Raw genomic sequence first — 10,149 nt, 5'->3', positions numbered from 1 at the left:
GCGTGTGCTTCCCCATTGCTCTCCTGCTCCCGTTTCCCTGCTCATTGAGAAGCTGCCCATTAAGATGAAACTTGGACATGCACTGCTTGGCCAGATGACCGGGCTTCCCACATTGGCTACAGCTTCCCGTTATAGTTCCAGTTCTCTGCTTTTGATATGTCCTCTGTGAGTTAGACATATGGGGACAGTTTGCTTTCACATGACCTTGTTACCCACAACAATAACACCAGAGTGTTAAGTTAAAAGAATCAGCTAACAAAGCCATAATATGTGATTCAATCCTAACTTAAGCACATGCATCAATTAGTTCATTTAAGGATGGATTTTCTTTTGGTAACAAATCTATAGCATTTTTGCAGTCCTCATTTGCATTATGTCAAGCCAATTGCAATATTGATTTCTTTCATCATTGTTTACTATTTGTTTTTCCATGGCATCTCATAATCGTTCTATAAGCTGGAGGTATGGCTCATTGGGACCCTGTTTGATTGTGGAATATCTCGGGGTTGGTGTTACCATGTCTGCCACTTTAAGCAGGGCCTGCATTCCCAAGTGTCTTGCTTGCACTAAAGGATGTAAATGCGCCTGTAACTGTGGGTGGTCAATGGGATGCAGTCCCATAAGATGAAAAACCCCAGCCCCAAAGCATGGATCTTGCTGCAGTACTTCTAGATTGCGTAGCCCTTGATCATCTACATATTGCTGCCAGGTGGACTTGAACATCATATATTGAACTGGGGTACAAAGCAGCTTTGCTATCTGTTTAAGATCAAAGGGTATCACCTCACTGGTATTTACGACATCACTCTCATTCCCTTCTTGCCCACTCACCTCTTGGGCACTTGTAGCCATACTTGCCGTTATGACTCTTAGTGGGAAGGTCTTGCTGTGCTGGTTGACAAATCTAGGCACAAACAACCATGTTGCAATACTGGAAGCATTGTTCTGAAAACACATCACGATAAGCCATTTAGTGGCCCACATTTTAGTCTCTCTGGTGCCATTTCAGTTTTACCCTCAGTGGATTTGCTGTTTGCTCTCTTGTCCTTCTGGGTCCAGAGCTGGCTTGATTAGTTTTTACTTTAACAGTTAGGGTGAGATTAGTGTGAAATTGGAGTGAATTCGTCTGCAGCCAGGCGGATTGAGAGGTGAAAAAGGCATATGGTGAAAGGTGATATGGTAACCCTTTCATGTTAAGGTCTTGGATTTCCGGCATGGATATGTGGGTAGAAGGGTGAATAAGAGCTTTGTTTGGGGGACTGGGATGAGGTGTAATTTTTTAGAGCAGAAAAATGTCGCAGTAAAGACAGACAACACTAAAGGGTTCAAGTGGCAATAGCAATCTTTATTCTTCACAGCTCATATTTATCCGGTTTTCAAAAGTCATATGTTTGATCACAATTGGCTAGCAACTTGTTGCCACCCAGTTCACTGTCCAATAGCTGCCTGTGTACATGCTTGCCAAAGATTGACCAGCATCTGTTCCCTGCAGTTAAGCCTTTCCACTCCTCAAAGCTTTCTTCCTTAAAGATGTTTTCTTCCTTTCCTCATGGGTACAGGCTGATTAAGTCAAGGTCAAGGTTACTTGTGTACCGCCACTGGGCCTCTTCTTGCCGGATAGCGAGACGGGTCCAGGGTTCCTTCAGGCGAGCAGTTCCTTCAGCAGGCCGAGTGTCCAAACCCTAAGAGCCCTAAGCCTGACACCTTAGCGAGCTCCGTGATTATCAGCTCTTAGTGATTTTCAGCTCTTTTATTCTTTGCTCGCTAAGATGCTTCAGCCTCAGTGGCTTCCACAGAGCAGACAGAGAGAGTGGAGAAGGCAGCCTCAGAGATTCCACGATGGTTTATTTACAGGGGTCGCGAAGGGTTCCGACGGGCAGCTCTTCTACCAGGAATAGGTAAGGACGGCTACTTATATAGGGTTAGGGGGGATTGAAAACTGACCAATTGTAAGGGTTAGGGAAAACTAGCCTATAGGGTGACAGAGAGATAAGCTAGGCCAGAAGACCTAAGTGAAGACTCCAGGCTTAGCTATACTGACTCAGCAAATGCTTATCTGTGGCTTACATCCTCCACAGGGCCCTAGCCATCTCAGTGTCTGCTACAGTTACTTGTGTCTGTGATGCCTTCAGGCCAGCTGTTAGCCATCAGAGATGCACCTTTTTTGTTTTTCAACTACAAAGACAATCTTTATTCTCCTCTGCACGGCACTTTGCAGATAGGATAAAAAACATGGTACATTGAGTGAAATAATTATAATACAGAAAATAATAAGCCCAGTTTGAATGAGGTTCTTCTGCCAGCTTAATAAACCTAACCCTTCCAGGCAGTGATCTATCCCAGAAAATCCTCCATACAACACATGCTATCAAACTCTTCACAAACATGCCCATGAGCTAACAAAAGAAAATCAATGGCAGCAGGATTTTGCAAGGTAGCATGCTGCACGCTATCTACAACTATAGCTAAAGCACTCAAAATTAGGGAAGTGTTATTTACTCTTTTTGCTACAAAGCAAGCCAATCTATTTAATTCAGAACTATCAGGGGTAACATTTTGCTTTCCTGTTCCAATTCAGTCCCACATACCATGTCCCAGTGTATAATCTAAAAATATGCATCCTTTTGCTGATAATGTCCTTAAAATCTCTAAGTCTTGGGGTTCAAGTGAAGCAACAGGTAATTTATCATTTCAAAGATCCCATGGTTCCACACAGTGGGTTGTGGTGTCACAATTGTTCTGGGAAGAGTGTTGCATTTTGATAACATTTTGTGTTTCTTTGTGTATACTTTGTGTGGCATTCAAGGGTACCCCCACTGAGCAGGTGAGAAAAGGTCGTTCTGGTCATGTCATAGCCTGCAGCTCAACTCCATCCTATCTCTTCCCATAGAAGAACTTCTCCATTACTGATGGAAAGTTTTTTGAATTGTCCTTGATGTCTTCTGCTATCTGTTCCCACTCCTCTGTTCCTACATGTGCTTGCCCAGGATACCGCTGACCAGGGGTCTGTACAAATCACAAACAGGATGAGACTGCTAGGAATGTGCCTTGAGCTGTTTTATTTTCCAGTATCAGGGTCATTACATGGTTATGACAATGGGAAGATGCCATCAGCTTAGATCCCAGGCAGCAGACAAAGAACCTAATGTTACAACTTTAAAAGTTTTTTGACCAATCACACAAAGCAGAAGCATATTGACAGTAGTTCTATCCAGTCCCTATAAGCACACATACCTTTGGTTAAAACAATGCTTGCTTATTTTGAATAAAATACATGCTCGTAAGCCTTAAAACACAATGCACAGAGCTCCGTTATTAGGCTTAAAACTTCCTAATATCTCACTCGATATACTTTTCTGCAGCTTAGGGAGTTATTCTAGACAAGTGTTAATACAGAGACCCTTGTTCTATTTGTCCTTACTTTTCTACTTCTTAGAAAAATTTTCTGCTGACTTATTTTATGGCTATTGCTTAGCTCAAATCACAGTTCTGCTGTCTCTGAGACCTGCCTTTTGCAGCTTTCCCAAACCCTTCTGATTTTCTGGATTCCCACACAGGGCTGTCATATTTGACTGTTCGAACAGCCCTAAGCCTGTTTATTTACTAAGGCTGTGTCTTGGTTTTAAAAGACAGGTGTCTGCTAAGGAAGGCAGAAGGGTCCCCTGAAATGGGAAATGTAAACTCCCTTCCTATGAATTATTATAATTTTGAAATTAAGAGGCTTTCAGGCAAAGATATGGGAGTAGGAATAACAGTTCTTTACTAGGGATGAAAAAAAAAAAATTAAAAATGCAGTAATACAAAACACTGACAGAGTCAGAATATGACCTGATGCCCTGTGAGTTAAGGTGTTGGTAGCAGTCCTATTAAATGGTGGTTGCAGTCCTTCTGGAATGACAGATGTGGTTCAGTTGAAGCATTGATCCTGTAAAGGGTGTCATTTTCCTCTGGAGATCCAGTGGTAGTGTAGATGGGCCTGGTCTTCCTCTGGGAATCCAGCGGGAAAAGGCTGCTTCTGGTGTTCCAAATCTCAGAGTGTATCCAGGTAGGAATGCCTGGCTCCTCCCCCAGGGGAAGCGTCTCACAATAGGATGCTGTAATTTTATCAGTCATGCAGTGAGACTTAATGGCCCATTAAGAGAAGATATCTCCCCAGAGGGAGGATTGGTTGTGGAAGAAGTAAAGTAAACTGCCCAATTAACAGAAGACAACTGCCCCACCTTTAACAGATGGGAAATGGAATACACACCCCCAAACCACATCTTAAACCCCCAGACAAGGGGATGTAAATTTACATCAAGGGGATGTAAATTTTCTTGAAATCAGAATTCTTCATGATGCCAGTACCTTGTTTTAAGAGGCAGGTGGGCTCTCTTCTCCAATGACAAGAGTAACAGACCTCCCATCTTATCTACCAAGCCTCTGTTCAGGCTAGGTGTCCATGCATGGACAGTTGCTGCCTTCCAGACATCCAGAAGGGCTCAGAAGGTTGGTTTTACTTTGTGTTTATCTGCCAGCATGCTGGAGAATGCAGCAGCCAGGGTGGGTCTCTAATGGATGAACCGTGTGTTCAAGTTATCTTGTGTGTACTGGGATTTTTGAGGAAACTAATGATCTATCTGGTTTTTTACAAGCATTAGCAGCAGTTGTCTCCTAAAGAAAGCACCAAGGCTGACATTACTCAAGGAATGAGTTTTTGTAGCTTTTCTTCCTCATCCCAGCTCAGGTAAGGGTGTTTCTGAAGAAAGTGGCTCCCAAACAACAACCAGACCAGCATTACAGAGGTACTGGGGCAGTTTCCTAAACTATTAGGAGGTTTTTTTGAAGTTTCAGACTTAGTAAATAACTGGAAGAACTTGCCTGAGAATACATAAACATCACACTTTCATTATGTGACGTGTAAATTTCTTGTCATATAACTTCTGTCTGAAGTGTTTGAACTTGGAGATTTAACAAGCCAAGGCTAAAGGCCGCCAAGGTGGCTGTTGTAACCTTGTGGTCCTGTGTTGTCTTGGCTGCTCCACAGGCTGTGAGTTTTCCTGAAGATACTCATGATGCTTTTCTTGTTGGAAGCTATTTCTCACCACACCTCAGTGCAGACCTAGCAGCCTAGGGCCCAAAAGCTGTTATATGAGCTGTGTTGGTGGGGTTGACTCACTCTGTCATGTTTGATAGCAACTGTTAGTCATCTGTCTTACTTGTTCTATGCTGTGTGAGCCATCAGCTCTACAAACTTCTGGAACAACAAAATTTGGAGATGGGATGACCTCAGCTCTTTCCAATTCTCCATTTCCTTCCTTTGGGGGAAAGCTTGTCCCCTCCACTAAATTTTCCTATACTGACTCCAGTGTTCAGTGACTCAAGCACAGGCTTTTCATTGTTTCTCTTGGGAGCCTGTCAGACTGCTCACCATGAGATGATTTCCTAAGCCTCTGCCTGATGTGTTCTGCTCCTTGATTCCAGCCTTGAACTGTGTTGTAGTGTGGGTTTTTTAAATACTTCGTAATAGTTTGTAATAGTTTTGGTTTTGTATCCCTGTATTTTTCCCAAATGGTTTCCCCCAGATTGTACCCCCTCCCTCTACCTGTGTAATCCCTTTCCTTTGCTGAGATCATCCCCAAATCTCCACCCTGTCTCTCTGTTAATCATTCAGCATCCCATCCCCTCCATCTAGAACTTTCGTTCTAGGATGTCGAGTGATTAGCCAGAAGCTAGGGATCAACCCCACCAAGTGTTACTATATACACTGTTCTAAATGTCCATTTCCCGATATCCATACCTTAATTTTTCTTATTGGTTAAGTAAAATATCTACTTTAGGTTTCCACCTCCCTTTAAAAGTAACTTGGCACCTCTCCTGGGGCTCTCAGCAAGAGGCCCCCTGAGGTGTGGGAGCTCCCAGGAGCTCCGAATAAAACCTTGGATCAAAACCCCTGCTCAGTCAGCCCTTTTATGCTCTACTGGTGTCTCTAGCATCTCTTCTGTTGCAAAGGCAACTAGCCTAGCTGCCTTCAGTACCCTTGGGGCACAAGAGAGTGTCCCCCCCACTGTCTGCCGAGTCGGGGCTGGCCGGGGCTCCTGAGGGGCTCCCAGAGAGACAGAGACAGAGTGGTCAGCAAAAAGCTGCAGGGGGTTGATGCTAATCAAATGAAGTACTTGGGTACCAGCTATCCCTTTCTGGGTTACTTTGGTTCATGTTCTGAATAAAAAGGCTTGAAAGGAGAATGTCATAGTTACTTAAAGGCTGACAAGTGTGAGCACTGAGGTCCTAGGACTTAAAGGATAGGGGAAGGTTTTAACCTGTAGAATATAAACATTCCTTCAGTGATGACCTTTTCAGCTGAAATGCTGAACTACATGGTCAACTAGATGTGGCAATTGCTGGGTTTATTTTAGGCTTTGTGCCTAGAACTGAGTCAAGAAGCTTGATTTTTCTTAAAAAGCTGAAGATTTTCCCAAGGATTGCTGTCTCTGTTATCCTGTCTGTGCTGCCAATGCTGCATAACCAGTAGCTTGACTATAATGCTGAAGTAATTATTAAAATATCATCTGCAAAATAGATCAGTCATGACAGGATAAAGCCATTTTCCATGAAAGATGAGTGGGATCAGACTCTGGATACTCTCAAATGTATCCTGCTCTGAAGCATTATTTCAAAAAGTTAAGATTTCAGCTGAGAGTTAGAAGCAATTTATACTGATCAGGATGTAAGTTAGATAGGTAGACGATAGGTTAATGATTGTTAGATGCTTAAGCTAGAGCTGATTTGTTATATTGTTTGCTGTCATGAACTTGTTTGAAGAAGTGGAGTAAGTGAACAGCTTTAAGAACATATTGAAACCAGTAGAACAATGGTTAGCACCCGGGCTTTATGTCAATCAATCACAAAGCAGTGAAGTGATACGCGGAATAAATAGACTCCACAACTTGATGTAGTTATGAAGTGGGTATGTACTGTCAGTGCCCGGCACAAGCGAGATGGCTCTCATGGAAACTTGTGCCCTTAGCCCTGGCCTGAGCCATGTCTTTATTCACAAAGGTGTTCCATATACCTTACATTGCACAACCCTTCCATGCATATTCAATCCCTGGCCCTGCCTTATTGTATTGCACTAAATAGTTTATTTAGTTGTTGTTTTGCACTGGGGGATGGGAAATTTTACTGAGTATGTTAGGTCACGTGGATGGTTTCCCCCCTCCCCCATCACATGGTCTCTCCCTCACACACCCCCCTGTTATACACACCTAGTGGTCTGTCCCATGGGTACCTGTCCCCGCCCCATCCCCTTGGGTATCAAACTCCACTGCAAGGGTGCCACGCCCTCTTTTCTACCTGGGTGGTCGCCGTCACCAGAAGTGTCCTGTCCCAAGCCAATAAACAGGATACTCGTCCCCACGTGGAGAAGAGCGCTTCTCGTCCCTTACTTTTGTCTGTGCAAGTCCGTGTGGGCTAGAGTCTGAGCTAGCCGGATTTGGATTCATATAAAGCCCAGAAACCCACGGATTACTGCACCGCCTGTCCTCGCCTCACATGGTAATTAGATCCACACCCTTCCGGGCATGCATTGTTTGCTGTGGTGGTCGCACAGGGGTCTTTCAGTGGTCTCTGAGGCTGAAAGCCATGGTCTTCCTCGTGATTGAACTTTTGAACTTTTCTCCTTTGTGCATTTGCTTTGGTCCCTTGGTGCTTATCTGAGTATGCCTGTCGATTTTGATCAGCTTGGAGACAGAGGAATTCCTTCATCTAGGTTTCTTGCATTCCTTGGTCTTCTCCTGGTATTGTTCTTTATCACAAGAAGATTCAGAAATTTGCATTTTCCTATGCCCTTTGTGCCATGGCAGAGGTTTCTTAAGTAAAAGGTTAAAATTCAACACACAATTCTACAAACTAAAATTTAAATGCTTAATTCATATTGCTAACTTAAGGGAACCCCCAACCTCCATGCTAACTTAAGTGAACCTCCATTTCAGCAGGGGACCTTGGATCATGCCAGAGGGTCACAGAGACCTGACAAAGACATTCCTGATTTCATCCCTGGGACCACTAACCCAATTCAAGAGAAGAATTGCACATGCTTGAAGGACTAATAACCTCATTTTAATACAGAGTGAGGATGGGAGGTGCTGGGATTATGCATATGTATTGTATATAAGATCTTGGGAAATAAATAGTGTCGGAGTCGACGGGAGACAAGCACATCCGATGATGATCAACAAGTCTCAACTTTATTTAGGCAATAAGCATACTTTTATAAGCACAGTAATAAGGTTCAGACATATTGCAAAAGTAGAGCTCATAATTGGTCCGCAGGTGGAGGTCAGCTCCACCTGTACTATCACATACTCAGGATGCTTGTGGTTTTCTACTCTGGCTAGACCCTGTTTTCTCTATCTTGTCGTTATATAACTTCTTGCTCAAGGAGACAGTGTCCTTGCCCACGACCCTATTGCTTTACTAGCTGCAACTTATCATGACCCCTCCCTTCTAACCAGGCGTCCACAAAACTCTCCACAAAATAGAGGACAAAGAACCTCCTACAGCATGGTCATGCCTTTTGGGGATTACTCCCATGCCACCCGTCAGCGCTAATAAACTTTCTAACTTAGACTAGTTAGAGAATCTTTGTCTGATCTTTGGCTTTAATGGCTCAACACAAGAAGGGAGAATTAAATTCCAAAGTGTGGCCATGCAGGAGACAAAACTAGAAGCAAATCCAATGTCCACCACTGAGAATTCCGGAAATATTTAGGACATAATGGAAAGCTGGTAGAGATTAAGAAGTCTGTGGTAGGGTAGTTGTCTCAATTTGAAAGACAGGCATCTGCTAAGGAAGGCAGAAGCCTCCCTTGGAATGGAGAATGTAAACACCCTCCCTCCAAATTACTGTAAATTTGAAATTAAGGGGCTCTCAGGCAAAGATATGGAATAGGAATTACAGTTCTTTACTAGTATGTATAACAAGGCAAACAAAACAACAACAACAACTATGACATTAACAACAAATAGAACCAGGGACCTGGTAACAGTCTTCTCGACTGCAGACACTTCCCCCTTTGGTGCAGCTACCACCACAGCCAGCAGGAATAAGCAAAAATCCCGGGCTCGTGGGCAAGGTGTATCAGAAGATTTGCGGTAGCTGGAACTGTGGGGACATGCTGGCAAAGCAGCCGGCTGCGGGTTACAGCGCGGAGAAGGCCAGAGCAGTACCAAAGAAAACAGCAGGGGTGGGGCAGCGGGGGCCCAGCTCTGAGCAGGGCAGGGAGAGGCAAAGTTCAGGATTCCCAGGGCACATGAGCAGATGGTGATTGGTCCCTCAGGGCTGAGCTCCAGCAGTGCTGGTGAAGTCTCCTCGCAGTAAGTGACAGCCTGGCCATCCTCCTCTGATGCCAAAGAGCGAGAGAGAGCGAGGCTGCCCCCCAACTCCATCTTTTTTACCTGCCCCCCATTCTCGCGGTATCTCTGTCCTCCCCTGAGAAAAACTCCCAAAAAACCAGATGCATTCCCGCTCCCTCTCAGCAACCAGCCATCAGTGCTTCTTAGCAAGTCAGAGGGAAAAAAATTCTACAAGTAACAAAAAAAGAAAAGGAAAAAAACCCCAAAAAACTCAACCCCCAACAGTGATACATTATGGGATGGGAAGCTCTGTTTTTTTGTTGAATTGCTTGGGAAGCTGGTTCATGAACTATCTGAAATGAGCAGTGGGCTCTTCAGACTTGGGTAGAGAACAAGGACTGAGCAGGCACAGGGAAGGGTGTTGCCCTTGCACCTCCACCGGGGGAGTGGAGAAAGGTTACTTGATGCTTCCTCACAGCCTCATACCACACACCTGTCTTGCCAACCGCTGTGTGCACAGGGAGGAACTGATGGGGAGAAATTTTCAGTGCTCTGACTGGCTGTGGCAGGGGGAGGGCAAAGCCCAAGTGCGCAACCAAGTGTAAGAGAGAACCAGCCTCTGCAGCCTGACTCAGGCCATCCCTGCACAGCTTCCCTCTGTCTTCCAAGAATGTTTAATAATGCAGCACACGCAGCATTATGATCACCCTTCTGGCACGTGTGATTATTATCACACGCAGCATTATAGATCACCCTTCTGGCAAGTGCCTGCTGTGGTGTGAGACCAGACATCTGGCACCATTGTACCTAATGGCT

The sequence above is a fragment of the Fringilla coelebs genome, assembly GCF_963513975.1.
Source record: "Fringilla coelebs genome assembly, chromosome: 25".
In the NCBI taxonomy this organism is placed as follows: domain Eukaryota; kingdom Metazoa; phylum Chordata; class Aves; order Passeriformes; family Fringillidae; genus Fringilla; species Fringilla coelebs.
This window is presented reverse-complemented; position numbering follows the sequence as displayed.